This window comes from Gossypium arboreum, chromosome 3, assembly GCF_025698485.1.
Source record: "Gossypium arboreum isolate Shixiya-1 chromosome 3, ASM2569848v2, whole genome shotgun sequence".
NCBI lineage: Eukaryota > Viridiplantae > Streptophyta > Magnoliopsida > Malvales > Malvaceae > Gossypium > Gossypium arboreum.
The window spans coordinates 17,107,231-17,125,839 of NC_069072.1; the positions used below are offsets into that span (position 1 = coordinate 17,107,231).

Here is an 18,609-nt window from a genome sequence, read left to right on the forward strand (position 1 = left end):
AGTCATCACACATTTCCCCATCATACTTTCAAAGTTTTCTACTAGGTCCTTTCTAGTGAAATTCACATTTATAACTCTAAATTAAAACATCAAAAATGTCACACATGAGTTAACACATATTATAGGCAATAAAATAAATATTAAATTATTTTTATGCCTCGGTTTTGTGGTCTCGAAACCACATTCCGACTAGGGTCGTTTTAAGGTTGTCACATTGAAAGCTTGGGAAAAACCCTAGCAATGGAGAACATGTAAGTTTCGGCCAAGCTTGAATGAAGATGAACACATTTTTGTGTTATTTTTCCCATTTTATTTCATTTAATATACAAATGACCAAAATGCCCTTACTACTAAACTTTCTTAAAATTCCATCCATGTCCTAATTTTTGTCCATATAAAGTATAATGGTCTAATATCCATTTAAGGACCTCTACTTAAAACCCCCATTTCAATCAAGTACTTTATGAACTAGAACACACATTTTTTTACCTATTTCAATTTAGTCCTAAATATCAAATTAAACACCCAATCGATAAAATTTCGAAATGAAATTTTCACACAATTATGAAATCATAATATAAACACTAAAACTTAATCAAAATAATTTCTTTCAACCTTGAATTCGTGGTTTCGAAACCACTATTCTATTTTGGCCGTAAATCGGGCTGTTACAGATGTTGTGGCCTTTGATTTCCCTAGCCACCCCATGAGAAGTTGGGATGGTTCCTCCAACCTGCATTATAAGTGTTACTGTATGGGTTATTTTGAGATCTAGAATTATTATTACCCATATATTAAACTTGTTCCTCCTCGGTGCTAGGGTTGAAGGATTGATATTCTGTGTGTACTCCTCCTCCATTTGAATCATACCTCATCACTGGATTTGCCTGAGTAGAACCATACAAACCGTCAATCTTTTTATTTAATAGTTCTACCTAGTTAGATAGCATAGTAACCACATCGAGGTTGAAAACACCGACTGCTTTTGTTGGTTTTATTCTCATGACTTGCCACTGATAGTTATTCAATGACATCTCTTCAATAAATTCGTAAGCCTCTTCAGGTGTTTTGTTGTTCAAAGTTCCACCGGCAGCTGGGTTGATAAGTTGCCTTGTTAAGGGGTTCACACCGTTGTAAAAAGTCTGAACCTGCAACCATAGAGGTAACCCATGGTGAGGGCACCTTCTCAATAGGTCATTTTATCTCTCCCATGCATCATAAAGAGTTTCTAGATCCATCTGCACAAAAGAAGAGATATCATTCCTCAACTTAGCCATTTTAGCTGGCGAAAAATATTTAAGTAGAAATTTTTCAGTCATTTGCTCCCAAGTAGTGATTGACCCTCGTGGTAACAAGTTCACCCACTGTTTAGCCTTATTCCTCAATGAAAAGGGAAACAACCGAAGGCGAATGGCATCATCAAAAACACCATTAATTTTAAAAGTGTCGCAGAGTTCCAGAAAATTCACTAAATGAGTGTTTGGATCATTATCCTGCAAACCATCAAACTGAACAAACTGTTGTATCATTTGAATCGTGTTAGGTTTTAGTTCAAAATTATTTGCAGCAATAGCAGGCCTAACTATACTCGATTCAGCTCCTGTTAAACTAGGTTTAGCATAATCATACATAGTACGAGGAGCAGGATCCTGATTTACTAGGTTCGCAACAGCCACAAGAGGTAGCGGATTATTATTATGATTATCAGTCATCTCCTCGGTTGTAGTTTGAATATCGTCCTCTTGCCCTTCCTCTATGTATCGTAAGCTTCACCTTATCTCTCTTCAATTTCTGCGTGCTGTGCTCTCGATCTCACTATCAAAAAGTAGAGGTCCTGACGGGTTTCTTCTAGTCATAAACTATAAAAACCTGCCAGAAGTAAATAAAATAAAATTTAGTGAAAAAAAATTAAATTGCAATAAAATAAAAGGCTAAAGTAATAAAAATTAAGTGTTCCTAATATCTTGGTTCCCCGGCAACAGCACCAAAAACTTGATGTGCATGATAAGTTTTATATTTATGATTGATCGTACTTGAAAACTAACTATTATCACGATAAAGGCAAGCGCACCTATCGAACAGTAGTATAGCTTATAGCAAGACCGGAATGTCGAACCCACAAGAACTAAAAGTACTATTATTAACCTTCTTTTTATTATCTAGCCTAAAAATAAGGGGATTTGCTTTATCTAAACTAATTAACTAAACTAAGAATGCACAGGAAGTAAATTGGAGAAATACTTTTGGGAAAACTAATTGATTTAGACAATACCCAAGGAAGAATCCACCTAGACTTCACTTGTTATTTGACTCTGAATTAGACGATTTATTCACTTGACTCGATCCATAGAAATCCCTAATTTATATTATTATCTCTCTCGAGACTGACAACGTCTAACCATAGGTTAATTAATTGAAATCTCTTTCTAATTAAAATCCCTAGTGTTGCAGTAACTCAATCTATGGATTCCCTTATTAGGTTTGACCCTAATCCGGCAGATTTATGTCGCCTTATGTCTAGAGGTGCAATCAACTTCACTTAATTATGCTAGATCTACTCTTAGATAGGAACTTTTGCTCCTCTGAATAAGCACATCAATACTTGAATCAATATCCTAGAATATTAAAGCAAGAATTAAGAACACATAATTAAGAACAAATCAAGTATTTATCATATAATTCAGAAAATAATAACAAGATCTGTCTTAGGTTTCATCCCCCTCAGGTATTTAAGGGATTTAGTTCATATGTGTAAAAGAAAACATCTCAGAAGAATAATGATAACAAAACATAAAAAAAACCCAAAAACCCCTGAAGGAAATTGAAGGGAGATCTTTAGTCTTGAAGGAAAATTTGGCTTCTGAAATGGATCAATCAGCTTTATTCAAGTAATTCCTTGCCTTCTACTCCGTGTGTCCTGTCTAGGTGCCCTTCTAGGGTGTTTATATAGGCTTTAGAATGCTTCCAAACCCTCAAAAATGGCCTTTTCCGAATAGAACTTGACTTGGGCTCGACAAGGACACGCCCATGTGAAACGCCCGTGTGGGGTGGCTTAGGCCATGTTTGAGTCTGCTAAATAGAGACGGGCGTGTGGTCTACCCGTGTGGGGAAGTCCAGGCCGTGTTGATTTCCCACGTTGACCCATTTTCTCCATTTTTGGCCCATTTCTCGCTCTTTTTACTATTCTATGCTCACCTAAGTATAAAACATGAAATTAAGGGATTATGAGCATCGAATTCCACAAATCTAATGATAATTCATCCAAAAATGTGCTAAGCATGGGATAAAAATATGTATAAATTACGACTTATCAACTTATCAACATGTTTTATCAATGTTCCCATCATTTCTCAAGTTCATGATAAGTTGTCTTCTTGTAAAATAGTCAATAAAATAATTATATCTGGAGCTACAAAACTCCAAATTAAGTTCCGTTAATTTTCCTTGAAACTAGACTCATGTACCTTTCTACCATAAAATTTCCAGAATTTTTGGTTTAGCCAAATGGTACAGTTTAATCCTCAAAGTTACCCCTGATTCACTGTCTAACAATTCAGACCTTTCTGTACTAAAGTTCAATTATCTCATAGCACAGGACTCGAATAATGTTCCTGTCTATTTCTCTTGAAAATAGACTCATTATGGATTCCAAAAATATAAATTATTACTCATAACTATTTTTTTACAATTTATAACAATTTTCTCATATCAGAAATTTCGAAGTCATTCTGACTCTATCTCACACAACTTCAAATATCTCATTATAAGAAATTCTTTTGCTTACAAGGTTTCTTTTATAAGAAACTAAACTCAATAAGCTTTAATTCCTTATTTTATTCAGCCTCTAACTCATTTTACACTATTTTTAGTGGATTTTCAAAGTCAGACAACTATTTTAGTGTAAATTAACGATACTAAGTTTATCACACCATATTAATTCATTTCCACCATATTGGTAAGGCTACATATTCATACATCATAAGTATAGACCTATAATAACAAGTCATCACAAAATCATTCTCATAGGCATGAATTACTTATTTACATCTTCACCAAATGTGCATCATAAACTGAAATTATTTCTCATGAGCTTGGCATACATACATGTGTTACTCAACATGCTCATTTTCATTCCTTACTAATCATATAACATGAATTGAATTTACATCTCATCAATTTCATGTAAGTACTTGTACCACTCACAATATGGTCATAACCTTTCTCATTTAGCTTAAACCGTAACTCTCACCGTTGAACCATTCGAAAAGCTATCGGATATTCACTAAGCCTCAAACATAGTGTATAATGTCGATTCCATGTCCCAGATATGGTCTTACGCTGGCTCATCCATCAAGTCGATGCCATGTTCCAGACATGGTTTTACACTGACAATCAAAATCGAGGCCGATGCCATGCCCCAGACATGGTCTTACACTAGCTCTCACATATCCGTGCCGATGCCATGTCTCAGACATGGTCTTACACTAACAAATCTCGTAGTCGATGCATGTCCCAGACATGTCTTACACTGGCTTACATCTCGAGGCTGATGCATGTCCCAGACATGTCTTACACTAGCTCTCGTCTCAATGCCGATGCCATGTCCCAGACATGGTCTTACATTGGCTCTCATAATATGGCCGATGCATGTCCCAAACATGTCTTACACTAGCACACACACATCGTCTAATGTCATGGCATGAATATCCGTTTATTCCTAAGGTTCAACCGGGAGGTTCCTCTACATCAATTCTCATCATACATAATCATTTCCACAATCAAGCAATTTATGCTATATCAATCCAAATACGTATAATAACAATGTAGTTATATTATTTACATACGACTTAGTCGTTTCTATGGGATATCATATTCCATTGAATTTCTAATGTATTTTACCATCACGTGAATGTTATTAACTTTTGGCATCACTTTCATCATACTCAATATCATCAACATATAACTCAATACAATCGAAGCAAGATAGATTCAAGTATATTAACAATAAGAAGGATAATATACTTATTTAGTCATACGAACTTACTGATGCGTGATATTCGTAACAAGTTTTAAAAATTTATAAATGAATCGTTCTTGAGTCTAACTTATTATCACGATTAAGGTAAGTGTGCCTATCGAATAGCAGCATAGTTCAGCAAGACCGGATTGTCGAACCCAAAGGAACTACAAGTACTAGTATTTACTTCCTTTTTATTTTCTAGCCTAAAAATTAAGAGGTTTGGTTATATTAACTAATTACTAACTAAGAATGCACAAAAAGAAAACTTGAGAAAGTACTTTTGGGAAAATTTGATTAATTGAGACAATACCTAAGGAAAAATCCACCTAGACTTCACTTGTTATTTGACTCTGAATCAGACGATTTATTCATTTGATTTGATCCATAGAAATCCCTAAGTTATATTATTATCTCTCTCGAGACTAATAACATCTAACCCTTGTTTGGATAATTGAAATCTCTTTCTAATTAACACCCTAGAATTGCATTAACTTGATCTATGGATTCCCTTATTAGGTTTCACCCTAATTCGGCAAAATCTTGTCACCCTAACTCTAGGCGCGCAATCAACTCCGCTTAATTATGACAAATTTACTCTTAGACAGGGTCTATTCCTCCTCTAAATAAGAGCTTAACTTGAATCAATATCCTGGAATATCAAAACAAGAATTAAGAACACATAATTAAGAACAAGTCAAATATTTATCATACAATTCAGATAATAATAACAAGATTCGTCTTAGGTTTCATTCCCCTTAGGTATTTAGTGGGTTTAGTTCATACTTATGAAAGAAAACATCTCAAAAGCATAAAGATAACAAAACATAAGAAAACCCAAAACTCCTGAAGGAAATTGAAGGGAGATCTTCAGTCTTGATGATGAATCCGGCTTCTGAGATGGATCAATCGGCTTTCCTTAAGTAATTCCTTGCTTCCTACTCTGCGTCCCCCTCTTAAGTGCCTCCTCAGGTGTTTAAATAGGCTTTTGGATTCCTAAGAGCCCCCAAAATTGGCCTTTTCTGAATAGGGTTATACTTGGGCTCGGCAAGGACACGCCCGTGTGACATGCCCGTGTGCGATTACTCCAGCCCATGGTCAAAGTTGTTGAACAGGCAAAGGCGTGTAGTATAACCGTGTAGCTCGTGTTTCAATCCTGCCAAAGGGACACGGCCGTGTGACACGCCCGTGTGAGAAAGTCCAAGCCGTGTTGACTTTCTACGTGGGTCTATTTTCTCTGTTTTCGGCCCATTTCTCGCTCTTTTTACTCTCCTATGCTCACCTAAGTATAAAACATGAAATTAAAGGATTAGGAGCATCTAATTCACCAAATCTAAGGAGAAATCATCCATAAATGTGCTAAGCATGGGATAAAAATATGTATAATTTACGGCTTATCAAATACCCCCACACTTAAGCATTTACTTGTCCTCAAGCAAAATCTTCAACTCACAATCAAAATAATTTTTTCTCAATTCATAATCCCTATCAATAATATCTCAAAATAATCCATAAGTATTGATACATTGAAAATTCAACTAAAAGTACATCATAGTTTCAAACATTCCAATTTGAGCATTTTATCACGAAAACATAGGTGTCTCCCCTTATCTAAGTGATTACCTTTGATCAAAATATTGTAGAGTTTAACATCCTCACAAAAGATTCACTCAAATCACTCAAGGTGTTTAAGGACATCAATAAAGGCACTCATTAGTCAATATGAAAAGTTATTACCATAGGCTTGCCTGAAAATCAAATCTCCACCACTATACATTGAGCTGATACATCAATCAAAAAGGTCTTTTTAGAGGGTTGTAACGTGGCTTTGGTTAGGGGGTGTGGTCACAAGCTGAAAGAAAAGGTTAGAATCGAGATTGAATTGAAAATTTACCTAGCTAGAAAAATGATTAGTCATCAGTTGAATACAAGTATGCTTATTGTCAGAATATGGAACTGACACCTAAGCTCACAAATGACGAATTACAACTAATATGTATTGAAGTACACTTTTTCTTTTTAAGAAGAAGTCAAATATTTAGAAGAATAAAACATAACTAAGCAATTTTTTCAAATCAAATCTCGACAAAAATAGGAATCAAATTAGGGGATTTCAACAATAATGGGTTATGGGTTATGGGTTAATATTGAGGGTAAATTAATTAATGGCTTGTTAGGCTCAAAAGAGGTTCACTAAGGGTTAATCATGGAGGTAGGCTTTTGTGGAGTGAGTGGGTTAAACCTAAGTGCCTTTATCATCTTGACATATCAAATCAAATGGTGTGGTCTTGACATGCATAATCAAGCAAGTTCTAGAATAACAAATCAAAACTGACGCACTCATAATGAAAGTGAGTAAGAAGGGAATAAAATATGCTCTAAAGGCTTAGGATCTCACAAAAATTATGGCTTTTTGATGTTCAAACTTGTGAATTTCAATTCAAGATAATACCTAAACTTAGGGAAAGAACTTAAAAGTTTTTAATTCTTCAAAAATCAACTTATCATGCTTGATTCCCTAATATCTTAAAGTTTAAACAATCAATGCATAAATACCTATGTTTTAATTCAAGACATATCAATAAAAATCATAAATTAATCAAAATTCATTCTAATAGTGATATGAGTGATTCACGTGAGAATAAGACAAAATTCAAGGCTTTCGAATGATGTTATAAAAAGACCCCCCACACTTAAGATGTACATTTCCCTCAATGTACAAAGATAGATATATTGACAAAGATAGATTTATAATCATAAGATAGGGAGAGAAGTGAAACTTCCTGAATGATGAATGAACCCCTTGAATTGGAGTTATGGAGAATAATCGGCCAAAGCAATGATGAGGGTGGAGGCGGATACTCCGGTGGTGGTAGAGGTTGGGTTCCACAAATGCTGTGCCAAAAGAATATTATGTCTCATTATGGCTATGGTCGTGGTCTAGCAGGGCATGGCAGTCGTGGAGAACCTTTCTCAGTGGAGTTTCAAGTTCCTAAGTAATAGTGAGCTTTGGAGCTCTTTATAACTGTGATAGAATCAGGAACTTTTTAGGAAAAATACAAAGAAGAATAATTACTTGTAATGAAATAGTCAAAATTAAAAATTGTAAAATAATAATTATAAAACTTAAAAATAAGCTTAAAGAAAAATAAAAAGTAGTCGTAAAATAGAATAAAAGTAAAAGCATAAAATAATAAATAAAAGTTTTTAAACATCTTCATCACTAGATGGTTCGCGAGGTGGAGGTGGCGATGAGATGTGAAGGTGCTGACAAATCTGGTGAAGTGTAGCATTAATGTGATCAAAACACTAAAAACACTGCTGCTCAAATCATGTAAGGTGCTCAGAGATGTCAGAATATGAAGCTTCCGTATGAACTGGACGATGAGGAGGTGGTGGCTGAGTCGATGGATCCTCGTGACGTGCAGGTATAGTATCAGTAATGTCTTTTGGGTCCTCCTCCTCTGTGGACTGGGCGAGCCGGTGCTGAAGAGGGTATGTGCCATGTCGTTTCTCGATCATCTTCATACTTAGCATGCTCGAGACGCCCTGTGGGGACATCTGGCCAATGAGAGTGAGGGAGGATGATTGGGATGCTGTGTTGAGGAGCCCAAAGTGCCGAGCCAATCGAGTCACATAGGGCCCGATAGAGATGACCCCTCTCTTGTGCCGCTCCATCTAGTGGCGAATGGCGAGGGCAATAAAGTAGGCGAGGTCGATGACATGCCCATTCGCCATACTCCATAAGAAATAGAAGTCGTGGGTGGTGACGAAGCCGGTGCTCTCTCATCTCCCTATCAGAGTGTGAGCCAAGATGGCGTGTAGATACCTCAAGGATGGAGGGAAAGTCGATGCCTTGGAGCGGCTAGGATCGTAGGTGGTCGAGGCAGGGACGAGGTCCCTCTGGCATTTTGAGAGGGAGTAGTGAATGTGGCAATGGAAGGTGTCGAGTTCATTGTCGTCCATGAATTCCTCCGTGTACAATCCTAGTGCAATCCAGAATTCGGGTACGCTCAACTGGCATACTAGACTACCAATACGGAACTGGACCGTTCCAGGATTGTCGAAGTTGGCCATGACGGTCTGAAGATGGAACATCGAGCAAAGTTTCAATGTGAACTCGAGATATGTTGACTCGACGATCTCAAAGAAGAGCCACCACGGGTCAGTCGTCAGAAGGGCTCGGGCCGCATCAGCCAATTGAATCTGTTCAAGTGCGGCCCAGTCAATGCAGCGGCCCACACCTAGGGGTCGGGCCCGTAATATCTGATATAATTCCTCCTGGGGTCCCAAAGGAACCTAGAGGAACGGGTGCCTAATCTCCGTGGTAAGACCCAAGGATGACGCTGCTCTTTTCCTCTTCTTCGAGACAGGAATAGCGGTCTTCTTACCACGTGAGGACGACATTGTACCTACATTGAAAAATCGAAGTTCAACCAATATGCCCCAAGAATAGTATGGAAAATCAAGACTAAATATGAATATTTCATGAGATTTACGTATTAGATGATACAAACTAAAACAACTAAATATATCAAGTTATAGGATTATGGGAATAATGAATGAATACATGTGGGTAAGCATAAATTTCATGGAAACAAGGAAAAATGAGAGAGTATAGCATAATGTAGTAACTAAAATGACAAAATTTTTATAAAACAAGCATGAGTATATTAATATTCTAGCTATGAATATTCATTAAAAATAGGTCAATAGAGCAGAGAAATAATGAAATAAGTAACATATTTAAAGAGAATAGAGAGAAAAGAGTAAACAAACACAAAAGGACGGAGCTTGGGGCGTCGGAATCGGTGTTGTCGGCGGTACACGGGCGTGGGGGTACGGCGTGTGGAGTTACAGCGGCTAGAGTTTGGAAATTTTGGGGAGGGAGATGATGAATAGTGAGGGGTTTATATAGATTTTAAGGCACCCACGGCCGTGGGACACGCCTGTGTGCCCTAATTTTTGCCCGTATGTTTCGCGATTTTTAAATTTGGGCGCATCTGACATTCAGCCCACGCCCTTGTTGCTTGGGCATGTGGGTGCACACAACTGTGTCGCACTATTCTGTCTTGCTTCGTTCGCTTCTCTCACGCCCGTGTACATAGGTCTACGCCTGTGTTCGTTTTGACAGTGTCGACCACGGGTGGATGGCACGGGCGTGTCGCACGCCCATGTTACATTCTCAGTTTTAACCACGATTTCAAGGCACGAGCATGTCTCACGCCCATGTTGTTTTGGCAGTTTCGCCCACGGCTATGTCGCACGGTCGTGGCAACTTATCGTATCCCCTGTTGGGGAAAAAATATTGCCCTGTTTTCATACGGCCTAATGTACACCCGTGTGCCTTGCCGTGTGGTCTTTAGAAAGCTTGTGTTCCATGATTCGATTAGTATGTTAGATGTGAAAAACTAAAATTTAAAGAAATTAACACTGTTAGTGCTCAGGTTGCCTCCCGAGAAGCGCTTATTTATATTCTAAGCTCGACTTACCTCTCTTCTGCATAGTCAAGGTGGTGCGAGGAGTTTACACTCCTCATCCCTGCTATCAACTTTATCAACATAAGGTTTAAAACGAGTATTTTTTACCTTAAATGTGCCGAAGTTGGGATGAATTACCTCAATTGTACCATATGGGAAAATACTAAATACCGTAAGAGGAAGTTCTTCATTAGGTTCAGAAGTGGCAATGCGAGGATCTGCTGCATCTAGTAGTACTTTGTCTCCAACCTTAAGTTGATTTGGTGAGGTATTGAGCTTGTCCCGGCTCAATTTTGATTTATTGGGTATTCTCGGTTTCTGTGTCTGCCATTCATCTAGCTCCTCGATTTGTAGCCTTCGTTCTTCATAGATAGGTCATTTATTGTTGTTTGAACACGGCTCATATGCGTTCTTCATAACTGTTTCCTGCACAGAAGGTTTCACCATATGATCAATACTAGTAGAATGATTTATACAACCGCCTTTAATTTTCGATGTGTTATTCGAATTACGAGCTTGAAGGGTGATTGTTTCGTCTCCCACACGAAGTGTGAGTTCACCTGTACTAACATCAATAATGGTTCTAGCAGTCGCTAAAAAGGATCATCCTAAAATTAAAGGTGTGTTACTATCCTCTTCCATGTCTAGAACAACAAAGTCTACTGGGTATATAAATTTATCGATCTTAACAAGAACATCTTCAATGATACCCCTTGGAAATCTAATGGTTTTATCAGCCAATTAAATGCTCATCCTAGTCTGTTTGGGTTTCCCAAGACCTAGCTATTTAAACATTTTATAAGGCATAACATTAATGCTTGCCCCTAAGTCAGCCAACGCATTATGAACATCTAAACTACCAATTAAATAAGGACTTGTAAAACTCCTTGGATCTTTCAATTTGTTGGGTAGCTTATTCTGTAATATGGCTGAGCAAACTGCATTCAACTCCACATGTGACACTTCATCCAACTTTCATTTATTATTTAAAAGTTCCTTTAAGAATTTGACTGCGTTTGGCATCTGCGAAAGAGCTTCAATAAACGGTAAGTTAATATGTAATTTTTTAATAATTTAAGGAATTTACCGAATTGTTCTTCTGTGCGGTCTTTCCTTATCACGTTTGGGTATGGCACAGGAGGTTTGTATTCTGTACTTACCGGTTTTTGGTCATTGTGGTCCACCTCACCCTTACCTTTACTTACCCCAGTTTCATGCCTCGATTCTGGTTCAGGTGCAACTAACCCTTCCGCATCTTGAATGGTAATTGCATTGATTTGCTCCCTTGGGTTAGATTTAGTGTTACTCTGCAAACTACCTTGTGGTCATTCAAAAATCAGTTTGGCGAGTTGGCCTATCTGAGTTTCGAGCCCTTAGATTAACGCTTGTTGATTCTTAAGGGCTGTCTCGGTATTCTGGAAATAAGTTTCTGACACCGAGATGAATTTTGTTAACATCTCCTCAAGGTTCGGCTTCTTCTCTTGCTCGTAAAGTGGCTGTTGAAAACCTGGAGGATGTTGTGGCCTTTGATTTCCTTGACTGCCCCACGAGAAATTGGGATGGTTCCTTCAACCTGCATTATAAGTGTTACTATACGGGTTATTTTGGGGTTTAGAGTTATTGTTACCCATATATTGGACTTGTTCCTCCTCGATGCTAGGATTGAAGGGTTGATATTCTGTGCATGCTCCTCCTCCATTCGAATCGCACCTCATCACTGTATGTACCTGAGTAAAACCACACAAACCGTCAATCTTTTTATTTAAGAGTTCTACTTGGTTAGATAGCATAGTAACCTCGTCGAGGTTGAAAACAACGGCTGCTTTCGTCGGCTTTGTCCTCATACCTTGCCACTGGTAGTTATTCAGTGACAACTCCTCAATAAATTCATAAGCCACCTCAGGTGTCTTATTATTGATAGTTCCACCAGAGGCTACATCAATCATCTGCCGAGTCGAAGGGTTCAGGCCATTGTGAAACGTTTGGACCTATAGCTAGAGTGGTAACCCATGGTGAGGGCATCTTTGCAAAAGGTCCTTGTATCTCTCCCATGCATCGTAGAGTGTTTCTAAATCCATTTACACAAAAGAGGAGATATCATTACGTAATTTGGCTGTTTTAGCCGGCGAAAAATATTTTAATAAAAACTTTTCGGTCATTTGTTCCCAAGTAGTGGTTGACCTTCGTGGTAACGAGTTCAACCATTGTTTAGCCTTATTCCTCAACAAAAAAGGGAATACCAAAGGCGAATGGCGTCATCAGAAATGCCATTGATTTTAAAAGTATCGCAAAACTCTAAAAAATTTTCTAAGTGAGCGTTGGGATCCTCGTCCTGCAAACCATCAAACTGAACAAATTGCTGTATCATTTGAATTGTGTTAGGTTTCAGTTCAAAAGTATTTGCAGCTATAGCAGGTCTAACAATGCTCAATTTAGTTCCTGTTAAAGAAGGTTTAGCATAATCATACATAGTACGCAGAGCAGGATTCTGATTAACAGCAATCGCAGGAGGTAGCGAATTTTCTTGGTTTTCAGCCATCTCCTCGGTTGTGGTTGAAGTATCGTCCTCTTGCTCTTCCCCTGTGTATCATAAGCTTCACCTTATTTCTCTTCGGTTTCTGCGAACTGTGCGATTGATCTTACTATCAAATAGTAATGGTCCTGACGGGTTTCTTCTGGTCATAAACTAGAAAAATCCCACTTTTTTTTACTACCCAAGGTTTCGATACATTTCGAAGTCGCGAAATTTCTACCGGAGCAGGTGCTATTCGAGAACAATTAGCCAATCCTATAAGAAGAAAATAAATGAAGAATTAGAAAAGAAAATCAAAATTTAAATTACAATAAAAGTAAAATGGCTAAAGTAACAAAAATCGAGTGTTCCTAATATCCTATTTCCCCGGCAACGGCGCCAAAAACTTGATGCGTGATATTCGTAACAGGTTTTAAAAATTTATAAATGAATCGTTCTTAAGTCTAACTTATTATCACAATTAAGACAAGTGTACCTATCGAACAGTAGTATAGTTCAGCAAGACCGGATTGTCGAACCCAAAGGAACTACGAGTACTAGTATTTACTTCCTTTTTATTATCTAGCCTAAAAATTAAGAGGTTTGGTTATCTAAACTAATTACTAACTAAGAATGCATAGAAAGAAAACTTGAGAAAATACTTTTGGGAAAATTTGATTGATTGAGACAATACCTAAGGAAAAATCCACCTAGACTTCACTTGTTATTTGACTCTGAATCAGACGATTTATTCATTTGACTTGATCCGTAGAAATCCCTAAGTTATAATATTATCTCTCTCGAGACTAATAACGTCTAACCCTTGGTTGAATAATTGAAATCTCTTTCTAATTAACACCCTAGAATTGCATTAACTTGATCTATGGATTCCCTTATTAGGTTTCACCCTAATCCGGCAAAATCCTGTCACCCTATCTCTAGGCGTGCAATCAACTCCGCTTAATTATGACAAATTTACTCTTAGATAGGGTCTATTCCTCCTTTGAATAAGAGCTTAACTTGAATCAATATCCTAGAATATCAAAACAAGAATTAAAAACACATAATTAAGAACAAGTCAAATATTTATCATACAATTCAGATAATAATAACAAGATCCATCTTAGGTTTCATTCCCCTTAGGTATTTAGGGGGTCTAGTTCATACTTATGAAAGAAAACATCTCAAAAGCATAAAGATAACAAAACATAAGAAAACCCAAAACTCCTGAAGGAACTTGAAGGGAGATCTTCAGTCTTGATGATGAATCTGGCTTCTGAGATGGATCAATCGGTTTTCCTTGAGTAATTCCTTACTTCCTACTCTGGTTCCCCCTCTTAAGTGCCTCCTCATGTGTTTAAATAGGCTTTTGGATGCCTAAGAGCCCCCAAAATTGGCTTTTTCCGAATAGGGTTATACTTGGGCTCGGCAGGGACACGCCCATGTGCAATTACTCCAGCCCATGGTCAAGGCTGTTGAACAGGCACAGGCGTGTAGTATACCCGTATAAGTCATGTTCAGTCCTGCCAAAGGGACACGGCCGTGCGACATGCCTGTGTGAGAAATTCCAGGCCGTGTTGATTTCCCATGTGGGTCCATTTTCTCCATTTTCAGCCAGTTTCTCGCTCTTTTTACTCTCCTATGCTCACCTAAGTATAAAACATGAAATTAAAGGATTAGGAGCATCGAATTCACCAAATCTAAGGAGAAATCATCCATAATTGTGCTAAGTATGGGATAAAAATATGTATAATTTATGGTTTATCACTTACCTCAACACTAAATTGGTAAAAGTGGCATAAACATCAATTTCTCGTTTTTCCTCGTTCTAAGCCCAAATCTCATTTTTCATCATCTATAACATCACATTTAACTTATTAACACAATATACTAATCAAATTAGTCCTATGACACATTTTGGCACATTTTTCGATTTTGCCCCTATACTTTGCCAAAATTACCAAATTGCCCCTAGGCTCGTAAAATGATTTTTATCACATTTTCTTACTCATTAAACCTATACAAACCATTTTCATAACTATAGAAACTCACAATTCAATTATTTCACACATTTACACTTATTTTACAAACTTTACAAAATAGCCCATTTAGGTGTTTTCAAGCAAACTTGCTTCATGAAAGTTGTTTATAACACATATAAGACTCATATTCTTCCACAAAAACTCAGAAAAAAAACACATATGCTTTCATGGAAAAATCCTAGACTCTTAATCATTTTGCAAAATAGTCCCCTCATTTGAAAGCTCATGCTTTTGGGGTTCCAAAAATGCAAAAATTATCAAGAAAGACATTAAAATTCACTTACTAGCAAGGGAATTTCTTTGCTAAAAATTCAAAGCTTCAAAACCCTTTTCTTGGCTGGAAAAATCAGTGGTAAGAGGAAGAATGAAAAGAAAGAAAAGAAATAGCTAGGCTAGGCATTATTTAATTACATAAAGTGACATCACCCACCTAACAAGTTGACCATTTGAAATTTCTTGTCCCATGGACAGCCACTCCACTTAAAATGGGTCTAATTGCCTTTTAAAGGCCCCCAATTTTAGTGCTCTAGCCATTTAACACATTTAGGCATTAAAACACAACTTTTACCTTTTACGCGATTTAGTCCTCTTTCGAAATTGGACTAGAAATCGCTAAAATTAATATACCAAAATTTTTATGCTCCTTTATAAACATGCTATATCATATAAAATAACATCAAAATAATTTTCTCCGATCTCGGAATAGTGGTCCTGAAACCACTGTTTCGACTAGGCCCAAAATCAGGTGTTACAGACATGGTCTTACACTGGCTTATCCATTAAGTCGATACCATGTCCCAGACATGGTCTTACACTAGCTCTCACATATCCGTGCCGATGCCATGTCCCAGACATGGTCTTACACTAGCTCTCACATATCTGTGCTGATTCCATGTCCTACACATGGTCTTACACTGACACATCTCATAGCTGATGCATGTCCCAGACATGTCTTACACTGGCTTACATCACGAGGCCAATGCATGTCCCTGTCATGTCTTACACTAGCTTACATCTTGAGGCCGATGCATGTCCCAGACATGTCTTACACTATACAAATGACCCAAATGTCATGGCATGAATCCGATTTGTTCTTAAGGTTCACCCGGGAGTTCTATTATCTCAATTGTCATCACGTATTTTCATTACCACAATTAAGCAGTTTATGTTATATCAATTCAAACACATATAATAACAATGTAGTTGTATTATTTACATACAACTTACCTCGGTATTCAAAATTTGGCGGCTATCTCGGCTTATTCCGCTAGTTTGGCTTTTCCTCGGTCTAGGCCCAAATTTTGTAATTCTTGATCTATAATGATAAAAATTCACTAATTTAATCATTTTATTAATTCTTGTTGAGTTGTCAGTAGTTTATGCAAAGCCCTTATTAGTTAAATCTTGTAACTGTACCTTCAACTCTTTTAATTTCGTCAGAGCAATCCTATATGGAGCGATCGAGATAGGTGCCGTACCAAGGACCAACTCGATACTAAACTCAACTTCTCTTGTTGGAGGCAACCCAGGCAACTCTTCCAGAAATACATCCGTGTACTCTCATACCACAGGCACTGTTTCAATTTTCACTTCAGACTCTTCGGTGTTCAACACAAATGCTAGGTAGGACTCATACCCTTTTCTCAAATATTTCTCGCAGTCAAAGACGAGATTAGTACTGGTGAGTTATCCAGTTCACCTGATTCAACCCGAATAATATCCCTATTCTCACATTTCATTTCAATGAACTTGCCACCACAATTCACTATCACATTATGAGCAGTCAACCAATCCATGCCAAGAATTAGATCAAATTCATCAAATGGTAGTAGCATGAGTTTAGCCGGAAAATAATGACCTCTAATCATTAAAGGACAGTCTCTACACACTTTACCAACTATCACATGCTTGCCTAACGGGTTTGACACTTTTATCACAAATTCGGTAGATTCAACAGACATATTCATACTGGGTACTAATTTCATGCACACAGAGGAATGAGTAGACCCCGGATCAATCAAAGCAATAACAAAAATATCATGAAGAGAAAAGGTACCCGTAATAACATCTGGTGAATACGCCTCTTCGCGAGTGCGAATGGCATAAGTCCTTGCAAGTGCTAGGCCCTCGGACCTCACAGCTGAATCTCTAGGAGCTCCTCTAATACTAGCCCCACTGCCCGGGTTTTTCTGTGGTCTACCCCTCGAAAGAGCACTATTCGCCCTCACTTCTTGGTTTTTCTCTGTCTTATCTGATTCAGGGCAGTCTCAGATGAAGTGGTCTAGCGACCCACATTTGAAGCACCCCCTCTCATTCCTTTGGCACTCGCCGAAATGACGCCTACCACACTGCGATCACTCCGGCCTATTTGGCTGAGCACTACCAACACTCGCGATAGAAGTGGTCTGAGCTTTAGGAGTCGTGTTCTGGTTGTTCTTGTTCCTATTTGAGAACCCCACTGACGCGTTTCATCGAGTAGGAAACTCTCTCGATCTCTTAGATAAGGTCTGCTGTGATTTCCTCATCTGTCATTTCCTTGAGTCTCGGGATTCGATGTCAGCTCTTCTCTTTTCTTTGGCCAATTCCTCGGCCTTAAATGCTCTCTCCACGAGTACCACAAATTCCCTTATCTCCAAGATGCCAACTAATAGACAAATGTCGTCGTTCAATCTGTCCTCAAATCTCTTACACATGATAGCTTCGGTAGATACGCATTCCCTAGCGTATTTGTTGAGCTTTACGAACTCACGCTCATACTCTATTAGGTCTTTCAGCCCTACTTCAATTCTAGAAATTCCTTCATCTTCTGATATATAAACCTTTGACTGATATACTTCTTTCGAAACTCTTCCTGGAAGAACTCTCATGTTATCCTCTCTCTCGGTACAACAAACACGAGAGTATTCCACCATTGGTAGGCCGAGTCTCGTAGGAGTGGTACTGAGCACTTCACGCACACCTCAGGCGTGCAAGATAACTCATCAAATACCTTAATGATATTTTCCAACCAGAACTCTACTCTTTCTGGGTTATCATTAACATTAGCCCAAAATTCCTCGGCCCTTTGCTGACCATATCTATTACTTGCGAAGCTGCAGGGGCATACTGAGGAATCGAGGAGGTGGGGAAGGTGAAGTGTTCGGATTGGCATGAATAAACTCCGTATACCAAGCGTCATCATATGGAGGTAAGCTTCTCTAGCTCCTCCACCTTGACTCATCGTCACGGGCTCACTATCTACTGGAGCGGTCCCTTTAACGGGAGCCGGCGCATTGCTTTCCACATCATCCGCCGTAGCTACGTCAGGATCCATTTATTATATGAATAAAACACAATTTATCTCGTCAGGAGTCGTCACACTATCAATATACAGTTATGGCATGTATAGCTAGACTCATAATCATGCTAGGTTAGTCCTAGAACCAACTAAACCATAGCTCTGATGCTACTAAATGTAGCACCTTACACTCGAGTTCTACATTGGGACGGGATACTAGGTGTTACCTCACTTAAACACATACATTCCAACGTTTTTGAATAATTAAGACTTGATCAAAC

At 38.1% G+C, this 18,609-nt stretch overlaps 2 non-coding genes across 2 annotated transcripts; both read left to right on the forward strand.

Moving 5' to 3' along the window:
* The first annotated feature begins 1,164 nt into the window (after positions 1-1,164).
* On the forward strand, positions 1,165-1,271 carry LOC128290993 (small nucleolar RNA R71). The gene has a single exon (XR_008280771.1). It is a non-coding gene; the product is annotated as a small nucleolar RNA R71 (small nucleolar RNA).
* An 11,230-nt stretch (positions 1,272-12,501) lies between these two features.
* Positions 12,502-12,608, forward strand: LOC128291385 (small nucleolar RNA R71). Its single transcript, XR_008281159.1, has one exon. It is a non-coding gene; the product is annotated as a small nucleolar RNA R71 (small nucleolar RNA).
* Positions 12,609-18,609: the final 6,001 nt, after the last annotated feature.